Source organism: Pseudonaja textilis, chromosome 5 (assembly GCF_049901715.1).
Source record: "Pseudonaja textilis isolate UNSWEBS1 chromosome 5, rPseTex1.2, whole genome shotgun sequence".
Classification (NCBI taxonomy): domain Eukaryota; kingdom Metazoa; phylum Chordata; class Lepidosauria; order Squamata; family Elapidae; genus Pseudonaja; species Pseudonaja textilis.
Window position 1 is genome coordinate 4162947 of NC_141994.1, and position 24443 is coordinate 4187389.

The window sequence follows — 24443 nt, forward strand, 5'->3', positions numbered from 1 at the left end:
AGTTTTTGCACCTGTAGCAGTCCTGTATCCATAAGAGGTACTTTGTGTGGAGACAAAGCACACAATTGGCCCTTTCTTCTGTAAGGACACATTTGCTATACTTCATTGAGTGTCTATGGAGAGTAGAGAGGGAAAAGGGATATATCATTATCACATTTCACTTAAGGTTAAGGCTGCAGTTTTGAAATGTTTGAGGTAAACATGCCCAGAAAGAAGTCCCTTGATCACCTGGCACTTTGGCCCATGGGCCATTTTGACCCATATCAGAGGCCCACATTTAAATTACATGAGGTAAGTGATTTGCACAAGATTATTTAGATCGTTAAATATAAGCCAGCGTTTGCCTTTAGGAAGTTCTCTATTCTTTTTCAGACTGTGCAAAGGAGTACTTTTGTTATCTAGATACTTGAAAAGGAAGGTGGGAAAGACATACTGTATAAATTTTAAAGGTAAAATTTAACTTGAATGGTAATATTATTTGTGAAAAGTATGCATGCATTAATATTTATAGCATGAATTATAATGTGAGTCAAGGACAGATCTTTGTGGGTTTGTAAATAATTCCCCTAAATATTTATCGTTTAAAGGCAGGTATATTATAATTTTGTGGCATTAGTTGATCTAAGCCTGGATTTCAGAATGCCCCAAGGTTAAATGTGACATATAAAAGAGCTAAGGAACCTCTAGCTCTGCTGTTGTTGCTGAACTACAATTCCCAGCATCTTATACTATTGGCCATGCCAGCTGTCTCTATTGGGAGTTGTAATTCAGCAATACAGGAAATTCCCATCTCTATTCTACATCTTCTATGAATCTGGAGACATATTTCCAAGCATTTTGGGCTTTGAGCGTAAGATTCAAAAGTGCATGTTCAGAATTTAATAATTGTATTATTATAGGAGTAGGGCAGAAATATAAGCATGATTTCCTGAATAAGGCCTCCAGAGTAGTATATGTATGCCTTATTAGTAACAATAGTGAAATAGTCAAGAACTAGCATTTAAAACAAAGGAGAATATTCTGCCAACTGACTCAAGAACCCCTGATATTTTGTGAAGGCTTACACATGAGTATAACCATTGTAGGAAAAAGAACACATAGGTAGAAAGACCATCTATAGGAGGGCTGTCAAACTCACAGCCCACGGGCCGGATGCATCACATGCTGGCCACGCCCACGTCCGGTTTAATGAAGAGGAAAACAGTCATGATGCATTACATGATGATGCTGTGATGACGCAATTTGACATCCCTGCTCTATAATCTTCCAGATACGACCTTGTTAACTTTATTCCTATGAGTAAGATGTCAGTTACTCATGAAGCATTTGTGCTGATGATAAACAAGGAACATCTGTTTCAAAAAAAAAAAAAAGGTGTTTTGAAAAGCCTCTTTGGAAAGTTCGAGCTTGTCAGGTTAACAAAAATAGTGGAAACTGATGCTGTGTGTGCATGCATGTTGTGTGAAGAAAGTGCATAGAATGTGAAATGTTTATAGTTCAAATGTCTTTTAAAAATTGCAGTCTAACACATGATCCATAATTTGCTTGACCTTTTAAACATGGTCAAATATTAAGTAAAATTAATATAGCAGTAGCTTTATAAACAAAATATTCACTAATGCTTCTTGAATATGAAATGAAAGTTATTTATTGGTTATTTATGTATGTATCAGATGATACACTACATCAAAGGGATAGAATAATAACTTCATTTGTTGGTCTTTTGTACAACATTGGTAGTGCGTTGTAGAGACTGTATGCACCACTTAAGTGAAGTACTATAATCTTTACTGCATATTCTGGCACTGATTCAAAAGCTATTTAGATCAACTTTAAAAAAAATTGCACTGGTTGATGGACCAGGTTGTAACTTCTTGCAAAACCTATTGGTTGTTTTAACTTCCATTGATAATATGGTGGTGATACTGAAGTACTATACATACTGCTAATACAGTGGACTTAACAACAGTTCATTTAGTGACCATTCAAAGTTATAATGGAACTGAAAAACGTGAGTTATGATGTTTTTCCACACAACCATTGAAGCATCTTCCATGGTCACATGATCAAAATTCAGATGCTTGGCAACTGACTCACATTTTATGATGGTTGCAATGACCTGGGGTCATGTGATCCTTTTTTGCGACCTTCTGAGAAGCAGACTCAATGGGGAAGCCAGATTTGCTTAACAGCCGTGTCCCTAACTTTACAGCTGCAATGATTCACTTAACAAAGGTGGCAAGATAGATCGTAAAATGGGGAAAAACTCACTTTAAAAATGTCTCACTTAGCAATGGAAATGTTGGACTCAAATGTAGTCCTAAGTCGAGGACTACCTGTATAATTCAGCATTTACATATAGCATTAACTTGTTTACTTGTTCAAAATCCTGTTGGCCATCTTCCACATTTCTGAATGGTTCCTCCATTGAAATCAGCATGGCTCCTCTTAATTAAGTGTTTCATAGGCTTCAGCCTAAGTAATCAAGGACAAGTCAGCTTACCTTGGTTTCAGAAAGAAGTATATGGTCATGTGCTGCATTTCGTTTACTAGTAGAAAATTGTTCTAGTGGTTATAGGAATAGATGTAAGAGGAAGATATTTAATATATTGAATGACTCCTCTCATCCGGGACATCAGCTCTTTGAACTATTACCATCGAGAAGGAGATTCAGGGTATTAAGAACAAGGATGACTAGATTTAAGAACAGTTTTTATCCAAGTGCAGTTTTGAGTTTGAATGCAGGGTCATAAGATTTTCGTGGAATTTAATGGCTGAGAGTAATGGGGTATTTACATTTTTAAATTGTATAGAGATTATTGTATGGTCTGTTGTGTTTAATTTTATTTTTCTTTCAATGGTGTTGTCCAGTTTTACTTGTGGAAGAGCACCTCATTTCGTTGCACCCGCTTGCGAGTGTAATGACAAATAAATTCTTATGTCTTATGTCTTAGAATGAAATGAAAATTTTATGAACAATTTAGATATAGGAAAATAGATTCTATACAATTAATTACATATATTCTGTTCATCTACAAACAGGGATTTAATATAGGAACTAAGAAAATTAGGGTGATGAGAGCATGGATCCTACAATTTCAGATGCTTTTGCTTTAGAAAGAGGCATGCTTTGCCTTCCAAGCTGGGGAAATGTTTGAGAAATGTTTCATATCTTGAGCTGAATCCTCTTTCATTAAAAGAACATGCTTCTGTGAATATTAATATATCCCCGGCTGATGTGATTTCTAGATCAGTTTCTTTCTAATCCAACAAAATTGCTGCTATTTTTGCTTTAAACAAGATGCTTATGGGCACAATGTGGTTGGATGCATCTCCCTCAGTAAACTATTGGTCTCTTTTTCCCTCATGACTTTGTTCTGTAACTGATTATTTCTTCTCTGGCAGCCATATAGAATGCACCCAAAATACCAAATATGTCTGTTAACCAGAAGTTTGGAGACTCTGAAGTGGAACAGTAAATGAAACATCTGTCAAACTTTCTTGTTTAATTCACAGAAATTAGATTTGTAAGGACACTGTTCTCACTTTAAAGTATGCTATCTAAGAGAAAACTGAAGCAGCTTTTTATTATTTATTTATTCAGTGTATATGGTTGTCCCTCTCACATACACGACTCTGAGCAACTCATATTGTTAAAATAAATCAAATATATACTAATATTAAAATAAATAACACTGGAGCAACTGGAAAATCAAAAAAAAAAGGCCTTACCATAGCCAAGAAACAGGTTCCTTTCTCACTCAAGACCCCAGGCCTGAGCACAGAAACAAAATTTTGATTGTCTTATGGGTGGAAATGGAACAAAATTAAGTAATGCCATGGGAAAATGAGTCGGAAGCCAGTGCCTTAAAATAATACAGGGATTTATTTTTTTGGGCGGGGTGTGTGTGTGTGTGTGTTTCTCTATTCTTTTGAAATGATTGTCCAGAGGGGAAAATAAAAACAGGCACTTACATTATAGTAGTTTTGCAAATATCACATGTGTGTGACTCTCACCAGATGTCTGATGCAAGACACTATTCAGTGTGTTAAAAAGCCAAAGGCACATTAACAGATGCTCAGCATAATGAAGTAAGCAGCATGGTGTAGAAGAAAAAAAACACAAGAATGAATCCCACTGGAAGCTATTTTTTCCTCATATTTTTCCTTCTATTTTTTTAAAAGATGGTGATGGTAGACCCTATCCAAATAGCAGCATGTAGTAAATTTTGCTTTTAATACTAATCTTTTTGTTGTTTATTTTATGGCATGGGTCTCTGGGTAGAAGAACTCTGCTCTATAGGACAAATATTTGCCTAGAAAGGTAAGCATGCATTTAGAAATTCAATGGGTCATATTGCTTGGGTGATTCTGGTAATTATTGTATGACTAAAATCATCGTTTCACTCCAAAATGGCACATTGCAGTGTGGATGTGTGCCTTGAATGTGTATATACTATGACTTTAATGTAGTAAAGTTATGTTTCTCATACATAATTTTAAGACATGTGGAGCTGAACTCTAGATCTTTCTCATGTTGACTGGGGAATTTCAGGAGTTGTACTCCACATGTCTTAATTATTTAAAAATTGCTTTGAGTGCAGAGGAGAGTGCAAAAAAGGAGGCTAGGGCTAAGACAAGTCCGCTGGAAGAAACTAAAATATTTTTCAGCCATGAGATAATGGAAAACAAGTGAAATCTAAGATTTTGGTGGTTGTATCTAATAATTTTGGGAGGAATCAAATCAGTTGGTTTATTTACTTATTATTGAAAGAGTGCAGTGAAATGATTTCTTCTTCAGAACAGTACTCCATTAGCTAGGGATTTTCCTTACCCCAAATACAATGTTAAAAATTCTGTTAGGTAAAAACTGAAAATACAAACAAAAACATTTGTGAAAAAAAAATAGCCATTGTGTTTTTCTGATTCCCACAATGAATTTCCCGATGTCTACTTTTATTGATGTATTCAATTCACATTTTTCTATCTGTTTACTTCTCAAAATAAACAGCAAATTACAAATAATGTACACATTAAAAAAAACAAGAGCAAAAATAAAATAACAATAAATTATAAAAATAAATATAAAATGTTCTTTAAAAAAGGAATGGGGCAAGAAAACAATTATTGAGACACAACGTTTACAATGGAAAGTTCTATGTATGAAAAGATTAGTCTATAACAGACTAAATGCTAGGCCCCAAACCAGAATGACATGTGGCACTTCTTTCAAACTAGGTTCTTTATTCACACCTACAGACAAGATCTTGCCAGACTCTATTCTCTACATCTGCAGTATACTCTGAACTGTTAGAGAAGACCTGTCTTCAATCTTGTTCTCTTACATATATTATCTGCACTGAGTTGTGTTTTTTTTCTCCAGAATGGATCCATCTCCTCGCTACATTCCATCACAAGTGTACAACTCTGAGGGCTCACTCTTCACTGCAATCAAATAAATTGCATAGAGAAGAGATTTAAAAATACTGTAGCACCAGGAATTACTCTGACAATACAATAAAAAAAAATGACCCAGGCAATTTGGCTTAATGCTTAATATACATGAAAACTGTTCCACTTGAAAGCATACTATATGATGAATATGCTTGTCACATGTTGAAATGAAAAATATACCCAAAGCTGTTGAGCCACCCTAAAAAATGTCATTTTAAAATAGCTGCCAGACAGAGAGGTGAAACCAGGGGTGGGATGCACATTTTTAAACTACAGGTTCTATGGGTGTGGCCAGGTGGCCGTGGCCAGTTGGTCATGTGATTGAGTGTGTTATGTCCTGAGGACTCAAGGAGTTCTCACTCAGGTCCACTCACTTTATGTGGGCGTTATTCCAGCTATAAAAGCAGGCTGCGGGGTCCAACCGGTTGCTGATTGCTGCGAGCCAGTTCCAGGCTTGGCAAGCACGGTCAGCCCTTTATTGTAAAATAAAGTATTGTTGCACTCATGCTCTGGTTCAGCCTCTCATTGCTCAAACTTAACACTGGCGACGAGGGTGGGATGGCTACCAGAAGCACCTTGCAACCGCTGAGTCACTAGCCACCGATCCGCAGCCCAGAGAGAGCGATCGGCTGGCGACAAGGGAAACGCTGATCCGCAGCCAGAGAGAGCGGTCAGCCAACAATACGAGCGATCAAAAAGAGCAAACGCTGATCCGCAGCCAGAGAAAGCGGTCTGATTCAAAAGTTAGAAGCGTCTGTAGCCGCTTGTTAGCCCCGCTGCAGGGAAAGTGAAGCGCTGCGAGCCGCAGCCGCTCTGTATTTGGCGCGAAATTCAAACGGGTGTCATTTGAATTTCGAGCCAGTAGAGACACAACACAGCGCTGTAGGAAGTCACTAACGCCCACTTTTTGGCGCGAATCAAGACACCTCCAACGGCTAGCAGCCAACGTGGTAACCCAGAGAGAAAGAGAGGGTAGCAAAAAACCTCTCCAGAGCTGATATCACTAGTAACTCACGAGCGCCGTAGTCCCAGAGAGATTTTTTCCGCAGGTAGCCCAGCCGTTCCAGCACCATGAGTTCCAACCCAGTATTCCCGGCGTTTAAACCAGACGAATAGAAGTGGGAGTCGTATAAGAACCGCTTCAATCATTACATTGATGCGGTTGGCTTGGCGGATGCGGGAGAGCATCGGAAAAAATCCTATTTCCTAATCTACTGCGGAGCCACCGTTTACGATACCGCCGCAGCACTCGTAGCGCCGAGAGAATTGAAAAACGTTCCGTGGTCCGAGTTGCTTGAGATCCTCACTAACCACTACGCTCCCAGGCCTTCACAAATCGCCAGGAGGTTCACGTTCCGTATGAGGAAGCAATCAAGTAAGGAAACCATCAATCAATATATGGCCGCCCTCAGAACAGCAGCCCTGCACTGCGGGTTTGGAACATACCTGGAGGACATGCTCCTCGATCAATTAGTTTGTGGGGTCAAGGATCTCAACCTACAGAGGCGCCTGCTAGCAAAAAGACCTCAACCTCGCGCAAGTGGTCGAGGAGGCCCTAGCAGCCGAGCTAGCAACGAACTCAGCCACCGAAATTCAGGGCCCAAGTGCCAAGCTAGCATCGTTCCCAGTCCATTCCGAAGAGGTGGAAGCGGAGGAAACCCACAACGATGAAAACGACGTCCACCGCCTCGCCAACGACAGACGGTCGCAGGTAGGGGCCAAACAAGAATACACCGGTCCACCCAAGCACATCACATTGTGCCTAGCCTGTGGGGATCGCATCAAAGGGCCACCTGCAAGTTTAAAGGAGCCACTTGCAACAACTGCCATAAGAGGGGGCACATCGCGAGAGTCTGCCAAGCCCCCCAAAGCGCTGCACACAGACCCCCGTTCTCGCACGCGGGACCACAGAGGCAAGTATTAAACTGTCGCACGCACCGCCTTGCCAGGCGTACTTGCCACGCTGTTAGTAAAATTTCTCTCTCCGTTTCCCTAGAAGGTAAACCGTGCCACATGGAGGTTGACACAGGGTCAGCGCTCTCAATAATCTCGTGGAACACCCTCAAGAGACTCCACCCCAGCCTATCTACTACCCGGCTTCAGAGATGCCAGTTCGGTCTGAAGGACTACCAGGGGAAGGCCATTCCCGTGATCGGCAGAGGCAAGTTCTTTGTCAGTTTTAGAGCTTTTAAAGGCCACCTACCTCTAGTGGTAGTTAACGGCAATCTACCCACCTTATTGGGGCTCGATTGGTTTCCCCACCTCGGCCTAGGGTTAACAGGAGTCCATGCTGTCTCAACCTCAGACACTGACTCCTTATTCGCTGACTACGCAGATGTGTTCAGCGAGGAGCTGGGTGTTATAATGGAACCCCCATCTCGTTCACCGTTGACCCCCAGGCAGTCCCAATCAGATTAAAACCACGTAGAGTTCCATTTGCTATTCGACCAAAACTAGACGCTGAATTGGATAAACTACTAAAACAAGGGGTCATTGAGCCAACAGATTTCGCCAAGTGGGAGACGCCCATCGTCACACCCTTAAAAAAGATGGTAGCCTGAGAATTTGCTCGGACTACAAGACAACAATCAATAAATATTTACAAGTTAGCGCCTACCCTGTGCCCGTCATTCAGCACTTATTGCGCACATTCGAGCCGGGCAGTATTTTTGCTAAATTGGACATGTCTCAAGCATATCAGCAGTTCCCTGTTGATAACCAAACAGCGGAACTTCAGACCATCGTCACTCACAGGGGTGCCTTCCGATGCAAGCGTCTCCAATTTGGCGTAAGTGTTGCCCTGGGTATTTTTCAATCCCTCATGGAGCGGATTTTACAGGGCCTCCCTGGTGTAGTACCCTACTTCGACGACATCTTGGTCTCGGCCAGGGACAGACCCCAACTCTTCCAGAGAGTGCGAGCAGTGTTAGAGAGGTTCAGACAGCATGGCCTCAGGTTAAAAAAAAGAAAAATGTGCCATTGCCACTAGACAGGTGGACTTTCTGGGTTATAAAATTGACGCCTCTGGCATTCACCCCCCTGGAGTCCAAGGTTAGAGCAATCCACGAAGCTCCCACACCAACCTCCAAAATGGAGCTACAAGCTTTCTTAGGGCTGCTGAACTTTTATGCATCCTTCTTGCCCCATAAAGCCTCAGTAGCCGAACCCCTACACAGATTACTAGACAAAAAGTCACCGTGGCACTGGGGGCACAAAGAAGACCAGGCGTTTAACGCCGTCAAATCACTACTTACGTCAGAGGCAGTGCTCATCCAATTCGACCCCAACCTTCCTTTAGTACTGGCAGCAGACGCATCCCCTTTTGGAATTGGGGCGGTCCTTAGTCACAGACTCCCCAATGGCGCCGAGGCCCCCATCGCCTTTTTTTTCCAGGACGCTCTCGGCCACGGAGCGAAATTACAGCCAAATAGACAAGGAAGCCCTAGCAGCTGTTGCAGCCGTGAAAAAGTTTCACGAATTCCTTTTGGCCACTTCTTGAACTGGTCACCGACCATAAGCCCCTCCTGGGCCTACTGGCCGGCGACAAACAGACACCTCAAGTCCTTTCCCCTAGAATGACAAGGTGGACACTTTTCCTAGCGGCCTACTCATACAAACTTATTCACCGCCCGGGCAAAACTCTATCCCACGCCGACGCTCTCAGTCGCTGCCCCTTACCCGCTCCGGCTGAAGACCCAGCTCCTGTCAACGCCATTTTCGAAATCACCCAGTTGGACCTGCCCATCACCGCCCTTGACATCGCCGCTAAAACCAAGGCAGACCAAACGCCGCCCAGGTGCTCGACTGGGTGAGGAGGGGGTGGCCGGGAGGCAACGTTGATAACAAATTCGCACCCTTTAAGACTCGCATGCAGGAGCTGTCCAGTTTGCAGGGTTGTCTACTGTGGGGCACTCGAGTGGTCATTCCGACCTCGCTGCGTACCCGAGTCCTGGAGGCGTTGCACGAGGGACACCCCGGCATTGTGAGAATGAAGGCATTAGCACGCAGCTACATGTGGTGGCCGGGTCTAGACGAGGACATTGTCAATTGGGTAAGTTCCTGCAGCATTTGCCAGGAATCCCGTCCTGCTCCCCCCATCGCCACCCCTACCAGATGGAGAGCGCCAACGCCCTTGGTCTAGAATCCATATCGATCTGGCAGGCCCCGTGCATGGAAAGATGTTCCTAGTGGTCGTGGACGCTTATTCCAAATGGATAGACGTGGCACAGCTATCCACGACCACCACACTAGCAATCACCAACGTGTTAACGCGCCTGTTCGTTACACATGGACTACCCGACTCCATTGTCTCCGATAATGGCCCACAGTTCGCATCAGTAGAATTCAGCCGTTTTGCTGCCAACCTGGGCATTCGCCACATTTTAACAGCCCCATTTCACCCTGCCAGTAATGGGTTGGCTGAAAGGGCCGTCAGGACCACCAAAGAGGCCCTCGCTAGGTTTGGCAGGGATGACTGGCACCACAAACTCGCACGGTTCCTGATGAGCCAGCACTCAACCCCCTGTGCAGTCACCAATAAGTCCCCAGCGGAACTTCTGATGGGCCGGCGCCTGAGGACTGTATTGGACAGATTGCACCCACAATACTGCCCTGACTCTCCCCTCGCTTCTACTTCGGGGGTTAGACATTTTTTGTTACAGGAACCGATATTCGCAAGGAATTTTGCTGGGGACCCACTTTGGATTCCAGGTGAGGTCATCGCCATCACCGGGCCGAGATCGTATAGAGTCAGGCTGGAGGATGGTCGCGTCTGGAGGAGACATATAGACCAGCTTAGAAGGCGCCTCAGCACCCTTGCCAACAAGAATCCAGAGTCTCCAGTCGAAGGGGAACCGCCTCATCCGCCGCCCAGCCACATCGTACCCAGTGACCAGTCTGCACCAGCGGTCGTTCCGGTCAGCCCAAACTCGGACAACAGCGCCCAGAGAGTTGACCAGCCTGATCCAACCCACGAGAGCTCGACCCCAGTAACCAACCCGGTGGTTCCCGAGGATGCCCAGTCCAGAGAGAGTGTTGGCGACACTATGCCGGCTCGACCATCACAGACTGGTACCGAACAGACAGACAATGTTCCCGAGTTGCGCCGTTCCGGGCACCAACACAAACCCCCCGTCTACCTCAAGGACTATGCATGTTCGCATCTGGGGGGAAGGGGTGTTATATCCTGAGGACTCAAGGAGTTCTCACTCAGGTCCACTCACTTTATGTGGGCGTTATTCCCCCATTCCCATTGGTTGGCTCTCCCCAGCAGCCAGCTATAAAAGCAGGCTGCGGGGTCCAACCGGTTGCTGATTGCTGCGAGCCAGTTCCAGGCTTGGCAAGCACGGTCAGCCCTTTATTGTAAAATAAAGTATTGTTGCACTCATGCTCTGGTTCAGCCTCTCATTGCTCAAACTTAACAGAGTGGGCACGATTTATTTATTTTTTTGCCTACAGGTCCTCAGGGAAGCCTCCTGGGAGCAAAAGTGGGGCAGGGGGCGCTGCGTGGCCCCCGCACCCCGTTTTTTGCCTCCTGGGCCCCAGGGAAACCTCCTGGGTGAAGCAGTACAACTGCGAGGGTGGGGGGGAATCAGTTGTGCAGTGCCATTTAGATTAGCTAGAAAGCAAGAAATCTGACAATTTCCTGCTTTCTGGCTAATCTAAATCGCGCGACACTGCTAATCTTCAGAAAATGGCTGATTGGTGGGGGGGGAAAAGGGAAATAATCTTAATCTTCAGAGAGAACTGGTTAGCTCCCAGCTGTTCCTTGGAGCTACCTGTTTACCCGAACCAGACCTAATCGGTAGAATCCCACCCCTGGGTGAAACACAGCCAAATTCCTCCTATTAGTTTGTAATATTTTAGAAGATAACATATTGTAGCTTGGGAAGAGGCAACTGAAGGAAATCTTAGTAAGTATAAATCACACCACAGAGCAACAAAAGATTGAATGAATCAACTATTTTTATTTTATTTTTTGCTATAAAAACTACCAAGTTTTTATAGCAGAACAAGAAAATGTGAAGCTTCTGTTTTTATACGGACATATAGCTGAAAATAATGTTCAGCTTTTCACTCTTGTATAAAGCATCACAGATGAGCTAAAGATGTATGAAATTGAAAATGCTGACTTAAGGTAGACACTGAAACATGTATATTTTAGAATATAAAATAATAAGAAGGTATAGAGATTTTCAAAAGGATATTGGTGCAATAAAACTTACAGATACAAAAGCTTTCTCCATCAAAGGGATCTGTAAAAAGTAATTATTAAGTGGAACACGAAATATTAGGCTGTTCTATTAGGATTTTTTTCAATATCCTACTATCTCTTTTCTGTCTCAATATATATATATATATATATATATATATATATATATATATATATATTTCTCTATTGTTCCTGCTTTCACCAGGGAAATACCGGCTTCAAATTTATCCCTGAACTAAAACCTATAAGATGATTGACAAAATATTAAGAAAATGGAAAACTGGGTTAAATATAAACTGTCTTGCTATTAGGGATATAGTCCTTATGCACAGGCAATGACTATTCACATCCTGGGAGGAGAGAATAATTTTAACTCATTTCTTCATTTTTAGAATAAGAAACCTTTGTAGTCTCCATGCAACTATGTATGGAGCCCTTCTTTGCAGCTATATGCAAAATCCCTAAAACTAGTAGGCATTCCTGCTGCCTTATAGCTTTATTTCATTTTTCATGTGGTCTCCTGACAATATGCTCTATGTTCAGACTGAATTAACAGAGCAGCTGGACAATATAATATTTAAAAGTGATGCAGCCCCATTGGTGTAAGTAGTGGTGGGATTCAAGTAATTTAACAACCGGTTCTTCCTAGTGACTGGTTGGGTGGGTGTTGTGGCTCCGGGCTTGGGTTCAGCTCTTGTGATTGATATGAGTTCAAGTGAGGAGGACATGGGAGAAAAATATGAGCCAGCATGGCTCAGTGATTGGACTAGTAACCAGGATGAGGAGATGGACGTGACAAAGGAAGACAGACCTGATGTATTAGAATTGTCAGGACCTTTGACCTCCTCTGGTTCCTTATCTGATCAACAGCCGGGAATGGCTGACAGGGAAGTTTTGAGAGAGTCTTCTAGTGGAGATGAGAACTTGGAAAATTTGTGGTTAAATGTAAGGAACAGAAGACGGTTGAGAAGGCAAACTCAGCTGGAATGAAGGAGGAGGGCGAGTCAGTAAATTAGCATGTTGCCTCAATGAGTATAAAAGGACACAGCTGGGCTGGTAAAATTTGCCAGGAACAAAGTGACATATTGAGTGAGGACGTTACAGCAAGAAACTCTGAGACTTGAAATTTATTGCCAGGACTGGTTTGCCAGACAGAGTGAAGATTTATGCTGTGGATTGAGATTTCTGTCAGCCGTTATTTTGTAAGACTTCTTTCTGTTGGATTTAATTTTGGAACGGCTGCATTCTGTTTTTGAATTTTTGAATTTTGAAGGGGAGTCATAACAGGTGGGCATGGCTGAGGGGATTATGTGACTGAGTGGGGGTGGCCAACTCAATGTCACTCATGGCAAGGTATACCCAGAGTCAGACATATAGATCTCAAGTGCCTATATACAAATGCACAAGGTTTGGGGAACAAACAGGGTGAAATTGAACTATTAATACACGAAGGTAGATAAAATATAGTTGAAATTACAGAAACTTGGTGGGATGAAACCCATGACTGGAACATACTAATAGAATGATACAAATGGTTCACCACTGCACCATATCTTTCAAAAATCCTGGAGCACCAGGGAACTACCAGAGGACTGGAAAAGAGCTGATGTGGTTTCCAACTTCAAAAAAAAGCGGGGGGGGGTGGGAACAGACCCAGGAAACTACAAACCAATCAGCCTAACATCAATACCTGGGAGGATACTAGAAAAGATAATAAAAAAACAGATCTGCCAACATCTAGAAATGAGTAAAGTCAGCATGGGTTTGTTAAAAATCAATCTCATTTCATTTCTCAACATAGTGACTAAATTAATAGATCAGTGAAATACTGTGGACCGCAAGTACACCATAACGTACTTCTTGGTAAGCTAGAAAAAGTGAGATAGATAACATCACCATCAGATAGATTTGTAACTGGTTGGCAAGCCATACTCAACAAGTAGTCCTGAATGGTACTACATCTACATGGAAGGATGTAAGCAGGTTCCATCTTAGGCCCAGTACTCTTCATAAATGACTTAAATGAGGGAATAGAAGGAAACCTTATCAAATTTGCAGATAATACTAAGTTGGCAGGAATAGCCAACGTCCTAGAAGATAAACTCAAAATCCAGATGGATCTCGACAGACTTGAACACTGGGCCCTGTCTAACAAAATGAAATTCATATATAGTGTCAGGGTTCCTGGCTCTGGAATGCTTTACAAGTTGACATATAGACTGTGTGAAACCAGGCTTCATAGCAATAACTGTGAGAGGGATCTTGGAGTGGATAATCAGTTAAATATGAGCCAGCATATGGGATGCAGTGGCTCAGTGGCTAAGATGCTGAGCTTGTCGATCAGAAAGGTCTGCAGTTCAATGGTTTGGCGGTTCAAATCCTTAGCACCGCGTATCGGAGTGAGCTCCCGTTACTTGTCCCAGCTTCTGCCAATCTAGCAGTCTGAAAGCATGTAAAAATGTAAGTAGAAAAATAGGGACCACTTTGGTTGGAAGGTAACAGCGTTCCATGCACCTTCAGCATTTAATTATGCCAGCCACATGACCACGGAGATGTCTTCGGACAGCGCTGGCTCTTCAGCTTTGTAACGGAAATGAGGAGAGCTGGAAATGACTAGCATGTATGTACAAGGAGAACATTTACCTTTTACCTTATGAGCCAGCAGTGTGTGGCAGTAGTCAAAAAAGCCAATGCAATCCTAAATTGCATTAATAGAGGGATACAATCAAGATCAAGTGAGATACTAATACCACTATAGCCTAGGTAAGACCACATATAGAATACTGCATCCAGTTTTGGTCACCACAGAATAAAAAAATTATTGAGACTTTAAAAGAGGGCAAAGAAGAGCAACCAGGATGATTAGGGGACTGGAGACTAAAACATATGAAGATAAGGACCAGGGGAGACATGATAGCAATCTTCCAATATTTGAGGGGCTGCCACAGAGAGGAAGGGGTCAAGCTGTTTTCTAAGACACCCGAAGGCGAAACAATAAATAATGGATGATTCAACCTGGAAATAAGGAGAAACGTTCTGACAGTGAGAGCAATCAACCAATGGAATAGCTTGCCCTTGGAAGTTGTGGGAGCACCATCACTTGAGACTTTCAAGAAAAAACTGGACTGCCATTTGTCAGAAATCGTGTAAGGTCTCTTGCTTCGGTGGGAGATTGGAATGGATGACCAACAAGGTCCCTACTTTTAATCTGTTAAAGTATTATTTAAATAAGTGAAACTATACCTTTTAATTCATTTACAGTGAGAATAGACACGTTTCACTTGTTATTGTTACTAGCAGCAGCACAACCTTATCTCTTAGCATCAGAACTAAGAAATTAACACAATGACATTAAACTGCCCTATTGATCAAGTTAAAAGCCATTTAGTCCAGTGTCCTGGACTGGCAATAGCATTGACCTCTAGAGAGCAATAAGCTGGTTTCTACTGCCAGCCCAGATCCTTCTAAATCTTAAAATCAAAGAAAAGTTTCCCTAATTCAAGGCAGTTTTTCATTGTAGCTTTGAGGAGTTGTTCTAAGCTTCAGCAGTTCTGTATTTGAGTTCTGTATGGCACAGGAAACTTTCACGTATATAATGACCTTTCCAGAGTCAAATGAGAGAGATTCATCAGAGGGAGTTGGTTAGCATATTCCTGTGGTCTCCTCTCATATGAAAAAAGTGAACATTCAGAGAGGACTATGATTTTTGTACTTGTTTCAATATGAAAGGCTAATTATTAGCTATTTTTTCAAGCAGTCCGGGGTTATTTTGGTCTGAATATGTGCAAAATATTTGTGGGAGAAAAAGGACAGAATGTTTGAGAAGTTTATTTGTGAATGAAGAAATGGAGATATGTAGAACCATTAGCTGCATATAGTTACAGTGGTGTTGAGTGGAACTAATTCGTAGGTTATTCTTCAAGTCTAGGAGTGACCAAATTTTCAGTTGATGTATATCACAGTGAATGTGTACATTTGGGTAATGAAGGGTGGAAGCTCTCTAGCCTCATCTCAAGAATTCTACCTAACAATGATATCCACTTTGTTTGGCAAAGCATTTATTGAAATAGAAATTACTATTGTGGATACCCAAAACAGATTGTGCAAAACATTTTTCTGGGATGAGTGCTACATGTCAATAGCATGCCCCCACAGATGACACTGCAAAAACATGAACAAACGAACGAACGAACGAACGAAAGAACGAATGAATGAATGAAATGGGGCAAAGATAAAAACATAATACCATTTGGTTGATTAATTATGTGCCATAAAGTCATTTTCGGCTTCTAGGAACCACATAGATTTTCTCCAAGACAATATATTCCTAAGCCTTTAATACAATTTTTTTAAAAACCCAATACTTGGAATGTTTTTCCACCTTATTGGCACTGCTGACCTTTGGAATGCTTTCCCACTTGAAGTTAGGTCTGCTCTTGGCTACCTTCTAGAAGACTTTGTAGTCTGAATCTTCTAACAGGTGTTTGGGTTATGATGTATCTTTGGTACTGTGTGTTTTTAGTTTTTTTCTGCATTTCCTGTATTTTGCTTTGTTGCATTTGCAAAATGCTGAGAATCTGTTTAGTAGCGGAACATAATATTGCTTAAAAGTCTGTGCCGATCAATTGTCCCCTATCTTCACCCAAATCTTCACTAGAGATGTGCTATGTTCCTTCTTTCTTCAAATGTTCTACCATCATCCCAGTGCTGAAGAAGCCCTCCATCAAGGAACTGAATGACTACTTGCCAGTTGCTCTAACATCTGTAGTTATGAAAACCTTTGAAAGACTAGTGCTGTCCCACCTGAAAACCATCACAGATCCGCTATTAGCCCCCCTCCAATTTGCATACTGAGCAAATAGATTGACAGAGGATGCTGTTAATATGACATTCTGCAACACTTTGAATCTCCAAATACTTATGCAAGGGTTCTCTTTGCAGACTTTAGTTCAGCATTCAATACCATCATTCCAGACATTCTTCTAACTAAACCAGCTAGCGGTATGTGCACCCACTTGTAAGTGGATCATAAACTTCCTAGCAGACAGGAAGCAGCAGGTAAAGCTAGGCAGAATCACACCTGATATCTGTACAATTAGCACAGGAACCCCCCCAAGGCTGTGTGCTTTCTCCACTTCTCTTCCCCCTATATACCAATAACTGCATCTCAAATGATCCATCCATTTAATTACTGAAGTTTGCAGATGATACAACTCTAATTGGTCTCATTTGAGACAATGATGAATCCGCATACAGATGGAAGGTTTTACAACTTGCCTCTTGGTGCGACTGGAATAATCTGGAAATAAACTCACTTAAAACTGTAGAAATGGTGGTAGACTGTAGGAGAAACCCTTCCATACTACCACCTCTTATAATACTAGCCTGTTTCTCCAACAATACAGCCTCCCCCAATAGGAAGTCCCAGCATGTTTTATAGGCATGAAATGAAATTAAGCCCCTCCCCCCAAATTAAGGCCTATATTAAAACATGTGAAATGGGGGGAATGGTGGGGGGGGGCTGGCCGTTAGGAAATACTTTTGTTGCACACCTGGATATGGTGCTGCCTGTGCTGACCCCAATACGAAGTGCCCTACCAATGCCAAGGTCAACATCCAAGCTGTCGCCGCCCACCCGCCCGAAGATGCAAGGGGGGGGAATTAAGTCACCCCCAAAAAGACGGCCTAGCCATTTTTTCAGGGCTCAAAAAAAAAAAAAAAAAGACCTGGCCTTATTATATGAGAAACACGGTAGACAACACAGTATCAACAGTAGGGACCTTCAAATTTCTAGGTTCTATCATATTTCAAAACCTAAAATGGACACCTAACATAAAAAGTGTCATCAAAAAAGCACAATAAAGAACGTTCTTTCTGCGCCAACTCAGAATGCTCAAACAGCCCAAGGAGCTGCTGAAACAATTCTACAGAGGAATTATTGAGTCTGTCACCTGCACCTCTATGGTTTGTTTCTGCAACCCAATAAGACAGACTTCAACGGATAATTAGAACTGCAGAAAAAACAATTGCTACAAACCTGTCTTCAATTGAAGACTTGTATAATGTTCAAGTCAAAAAGAGGGCTGTGAAAATATTTACGGACTCCTCACATCCTGGACATAAACTGTTTCAATTTCTAGCTTCAAAACAATGCTATGGAGAATTGCACACCAACTAGACATAAGAACAGATTTTTCCCGAATGCCATCATTCTGCTAAACAAATAATTCCCTCAACACTGTCAAACTATTTACTAAATCTGCATTACTATTACTATTCATCTCTCATCCTTCCTTTCACCCATCTCCTCTCACTCATGACTGAATGAATGTAACTTTGTTGCTTGTATCCTTATGATTTTTTTCTCTGTTTACTAGTATAATTTGATTTGATTGCTTATTATTATGCTTCCTAGTATGATTAGATTGCATATTTGTACCCTTTGACTACTATTAAGTGTTATACCTATGATTCTTGCTGAATGTATTTTTTTCTTTTTATGAACACTGAGAGCATTTGCACTAAAACAATTTCCTTGTGTGTCCAATCACACTTGGCCAATAAATAATTATATTCTATTCTACTCAAATATAGATGCAATCAAATTGAACCTATTGCCAATATTCAGATGAGATAGAGACACTATGTCTTGTCATGATGATTTCTTCATGGCTTCTCTAAGTTTAGATATGTATATCAATGCTGTAAATAAGGGTGTTGCTTTGAAATGTCTATCACATCTATTTCAGTTTCTCATTCTCTGCATTCACAATTAGTCAAAACAAAAAGAGATCTAAATTGGCAGTGTTTAGATTGTGGTTTTATAATGACACATAGAAGGAATTTAAATTGGCAAATAAGGCACACCTACTAATTCACTGTGAAATGTATCTCCTAACCAGATCCTTGGGTTGATTCTCCATACTTAATTTCCACACAATCAGCTCATTGTGTTAATGGCATAAGTTCACTTTAAACATTGATAATGGCATTATAATTTGACGCAGACCATATAAGTAGACCAAACAATTTAGCCTTGGGCTGTTTTTTAACATATGCCACTGGTCACAGCATAAGGATTGGTGACAGAATGTAATTCAGAATAACATTATTGTGCATAATTTGTAGCCCCCAAATGACGTTCCTGAAATGTCATGTCAGATGCCATTGATTTGAAAGTAGGACTCCCATTGAAATCAATTTGAGGCTTTGCTTAAGAAGTATATGAAAAAAAGGATAATTGTGCATCTTGTACTTGATAATATTTTCCAATTTCTTCAGGAAGCTATATGCTCAAAGCTTCCCTTTCGTTAAATGTTGAAGGTCAAGAAGTGAAGTCCTGATTTTCTTCCCCTCTTTTAGCTTGTTCAGTGTATTAGAGATAAATAGCTTTGTGGCAATATCTATTGTGGCTTTTAATATTTTTTTCCCTTTTCCTTACCTCTACACATTCACAGTTGCATGACAGTTTCCTCTGCCCTAATGAGACCCACAGTTGGACTCGAAACATTATTAGAGAGACCTCTCTCTTTCTTTCTCTGAACTGGTTAGACAGCATATTATGATAAATAAAAAAACTCGTGGTTTTTATTTCTTTCTACATGGTCAGTAAATAAAAGACACTGATCTTCTCAAAGCTTTTTGAAGTGAAAAGATTTCAGTTTATTTCAGATTTATAATCAGCAAATTAATATGAATGATAAACATCAATGCTCTAGCTCTAAATGTTTCACCTACTTAAACATGTGGATTTTCACTTTCTGACTTTTGTTTGAAAGATGTATTGAAAAGTTTTGGTACTGGAAAAATATTATTTTATTCTGCTATAAAAAGATATTCTAGTGCCTCTAAAAATAGTTGCATTTTTCTATAATATAATATAATCCAGTTTCATTAAATAGATAGTAGGAAATGGATCTATTTTTTGCAAATTCTTTATAGAAATAAAGCTATTTTTCTCTGTTCAAGATGTGAATAAACCATTAATGTTTAATTTTTATAAAGTAATTAAATAAATATTTTCCCACAAATTCTTATTAATCCAATTTGTAAAATATCAAATAACCAAGTAACAATAAAAAACCAATTTTATTAAGTAAAAATAAAAAACCAAGACAAATTCCTTTTGTGTCCAATCATACTTGGCCAATAAAGAATTCGATTCTATTAAATCAATATGAATAATTAGAAATTGCTATAAAGAGACATGATACATAAACTTTACCTAATTCCTAGTTTACTCTCTCTCCCCCCAAGCAGATATCTACAACAAATTGCATGAGCACTAAGGCTTTTCGTTCGCAAATATATCCCTTAGCACAGAGACTTTCTGCCTTAAATTTGGAAATAATTAACAGCTATCCTGACTCAAAACAACAGAGCTTTCCTCCATTAATTTATTTAATTTGTTCTTATAGTTGTCAGCCACTATTTCTAACTTATGATAGAAAATTCTGTAATTTACCCCTCCCTTTCTCTCTTTTCTTTTCATTAATTTTGGTTACAATTTTCTACATGTTCTTTGGTTCCATCATACTCTCTTTTGGAGGTGGTGGTGATCACTTATTACACAATATTCCAAGTATGATCATACATAGTTTTGTGTGAAATGGATACAATAATATTAATTCAACACTTTCTTTGTTTGGGATTTTTTAATTCTGTTCTACTAACTTTGCTATCAGCAGTGTCAAATTCCTGTTTTAGTAGATACAGCCTAAAACAGCTTTGAGACTTGTGGACTTCAACTCCCAGACAGTCATGTTGACTCAGGAATTCTGGGAGTTGAAGTCCACAAATCTTAAACTTTCCAAGTTTGAAGACCGTTGACCTAAAACCTTGAAAGATACAGGTTTTTTTCTCCTCAGTACAATAATGAAAGATTACATATTGTATTTGTATTAATATGTGTGTGTGTGTGTGTGTGTGTGTGTGTGTGTGTATCAGTGGGTCTACAGCATTCTGATATTTGGATTTTGAAAAACAATTATTACAAAAAAGTGTTAAAAGTTATTTTAGAGATATTTAAAAATATTGTTATTGGAACATATTAATTGACAGAAATTAGGTGCCATTTTTGCTGATGAAATAAGATTTTATCTCTAAAGTGTACTATATTACTTATTTGTTTCAATTTAGGTTTTTATAACATTTGTCAACATTTTCTTATACTGAATCAAATGGAGTTTATTTCCTTCAAACCTCCATTACACCAGTAAGCTGACAGAAGTTTGCGAGAAAGATAAACCCACAAAAATCTAAAGTTTTACATGGAAACATATTCGCACTAGTGAGAAACAGAATTTTAGAAAATAATTCTGTGCACTATCAACCAGAAAAAACTGCCACAGAACCATAATAATATTCCCAATAAACACAGAACTTTATGGGGCATAAGAACTTAGTGTAGTTTGACATATGGCAAAAAGCAGAATAAAAATAATGAAGGTGGCAGAAATTATGCACTATTTATCTTAAATTGAAATTTTGTTATAATAGGGTCTAGAAATTAAATATAATACAAAAGTGAAGAAAAGGTAGGGTTTTAGGCAGGGGTGGGATGCAATTTTTTTAACAACCAGTTCTGTGGGAATGGCTAGGTGGGTGTGGTCATGTGACTGGGTGGGCGTGGCTACTTTTTTTTTTGCAGCAAACCCTCCCTCCTGTTTTCGGGCTTCCTGGGCCTCAGGGAAGCTTCCTGGGGGGCCTTTTTTTGCTCCCAGAAGACTTCCCTGGGGCCCAGGAAACCCAAAAACAGAGTGCACCCCATTTTGCCTCCTGAGCCTCAGGGAATCATCCTGGCTGAAGCAGTAAGACAGTGAGGGGGATCCCGGCACAGATGATCATCGGAACAGCTGATCGTCAGGAAGAGAAAAATACCTTAAGGAGTGACTGGGTTGGAGAGAACGCATGTCGGGCATGTGCGTGATGTTGTGCATGCATGATAAGGACTGACCTGGTGGGGAGGGGAGGGGAGGGGCAGGCAGAGATGGGCGGGGCCAGCCAGGGGCATGATTTGCTGGTTCTCTGAACTGCACAGAATCATAACAACCAGTTCTATAGAACCGGTCCAAACTGGTAGAGTCCTACCTCTGGTTTTAGGAAGGTCTGAAGAACTATGGAATTGTGGCTTTACAATTAGTCTACACTTACCAATGGTAATTGAGCATGGGAACTCAGTTGCTAAGGGATATGGCGCAAAGTCATATAACCATAACAAATTACAAGGAAATTATAGCAGTCCCAGTTGTCATTATTAGGTGAATCCCGTGCAGGTGCAGTGCTCTGTAGTAACATGGTCACCCTGCTTTACTTCCGGCCAGATCCCCATCGACTTTTCCTGTCGGCAGCCGGCAGCGAAGGTCAGAGATGACAATCATGTGACTGTGGGACATTGCAACATTGTAATTGTGATAAATTGCTGAACACTCAACTTAAGTTCATGTGACCATGGGGACACTTGACAGCAGCAACTATGAGAATCCAACATGAATACCCCTCATTAAGTGCTGATATAACATCAATCACTGAATGAGTGGGTGTTAAACAAGGACTATGTGTATTCTATAAGACAACTATAATGAGATTAAGTGGGGGTGGGGATCAGGAAAGCTTTGATTAGTTGTGGGTACTAGAGCTAAAGAACTGAAACAGATAACCAGCAAGAGTGATTAAAATAAGAGAATACCAAAATTTGCTATTTTTAACAAAATGATATTCAAAAGACATTTATATTTTTATATATATTCGATCACATTGACAGTTTCCTTCATCACATGCTATGTTTTCCATTATAGCAAATAATTTGCTGTCCATTGTCCATCTGGATGGAAATTTGCCTACAAGTAGGAAAGGAGTAAATTATATTTCGAAGTACTTTTATGGACTGTTTTCATTTGGTTGCATTGTGCAAGACAAGCTCATAAATAATGGGGAACAATAAAGACATAGTCATATAATTTTGCACACATGTTGCAAAACTCGGAACAATTACTAGATGCAGCAATAGCACTTAGACTTATATACAGCTTCCTAGTGCTTTATAGCCCTCTGTCAGACCTGCCACACTCTGAACCCTTAGGAAAAGAAAAACCCTCAACTACATTGGGATGAAGTAAAAGTCACTTTCATTAAGAGAGGCTGGTTGCAGTAAAGTCAGGCAGTATCTAAGTTTCCACACAAAAAGACAAAGACTCAGTTCCATCCTTCTCCCCGCATGACCAATCCAAATGCAGCCAATGTGCTGCCACTTGGATGCTTGAGATGTTTTTGGTTGGTAACTTTCCACATTCAGGGCAAATGGCCTTGAAGACTGGTCCCATGGTGCTCTGTTTTTTTTTTTTTTCACCTGTCATTAATCTCCTAAATTCCCACACAAGAATGCATACAGGTTTCTGGCTGCCCATTTGATTCCCTCACCCATATTTTCCACCGCAGTCTTTTGATGGCAGGAGGTCAAACTGGAGATGGTGGATCTGACACACTCTCTAAGTGATTTACAGAGTCAGCATATTGCCTCCAAAAGCCTGGGTCTTCATTTTATTGACCTTGGAAGGATGGAAGGCTGAGTCAACCTTCAGCCAATGAGAATCGAAGTGCTCGCAGTCAGCAGAATTAGCCTGCAACTTTTTGCTGCCCTCGACTAGCCATTCAGAGTTTTGGAACCCACTTATGACATGAACATTTAAAGACTAGAGTCATTAAAATTAATCAATGATTTAAATGGGTATCACCTAGGTGTAGCTAAGTCATACCTACTATCATCCTGCCACTTTATAATGGTTAGTTCCAAGCACAGGAATGCTATTACAAACATGAATGATATGAAACATGGAACAACAGAATGATCAGCAAGCATACTGAGTTATAACCACGAGACAACTTGCATTAGTGTGTCATTTTTATATTTTGCGACAATACAATTTATACACAATTGAAATTACATAATAAAATTCCCTAAAGGTTGTTTGCTTTTTCAAGACACTGCTAAAATAGGGGTAAGATATAGGGTTTACAAATATTGCTATCATTACTATACTATATACTGGATACTATATATACTGTTATGACCCAGGGCGGGACACATAAGCAACACCAGCGATGTGAATGATGGAATTCCCTTTTATGGAACCTATCTTCCCCCAAATCCCCACAGCTCACTGTAAGCCCAAGAGCAAGGCTCTAACACACACCTGAAGCAGTTCCTCGAAGTGAGAAGTGAGACAGAGAGCGCAGCATAGTTCTGAGAAAACAATTCAAGACACTTGGTCATGTGTCTTTGTCACACAGAGAATTCACTGGGATCATAGCACAAATTGGAGTTGAGCTGCAATTACTGCAACCTGCGTACAGTGCAAGACTAGACAAGGCCAAGCAAGGCAAGGCGAACAAGGCAGTGAGTCATTGGTAACAGCAAGGCTCCTTGAATCGTGGCAAGTGGCTGATAAGTACCACACTTGTTCCTGACAAAAGCCCCTACCCCGGCATCTCCTTAAATCCTATTCTCCAGGTGAACCTTGTGAAGAGGGACAGGGCACCCTCGCGAGTAGCCAGGTTGTCCTGCACTGACTGCACCTCCTTTCCATTCTCCATGCTCAGGGATCAGGCGGGGGAGGTAATTGCTCATTTCTGGAACTCCTCTGCTCCACTGCTTGCCCTTTCCATTTCCTTCCTCCTTACTCAGTCATCCTGCACCTTCTCTTCCTCCCTGGCAACCCTTTCGAGGCCCAAGGGATCTAGGACTGCCTCGTCCTGCTTTTTTGGCTGTTCCTCCTGGGCC

General features: G+C 41.0%; 1 pseudogene; it reads left to right on the forward strand.

Annotated features, from left to right (window-relative positions):
* The first annotated feature begins 201 nt into the window (after positions 1-201).
* Positions 202-24443, forward strand: part of LOC148125512 (uncharacterized) — a 113251-nt pseudogene continuing 89009 nt past the window's right edge.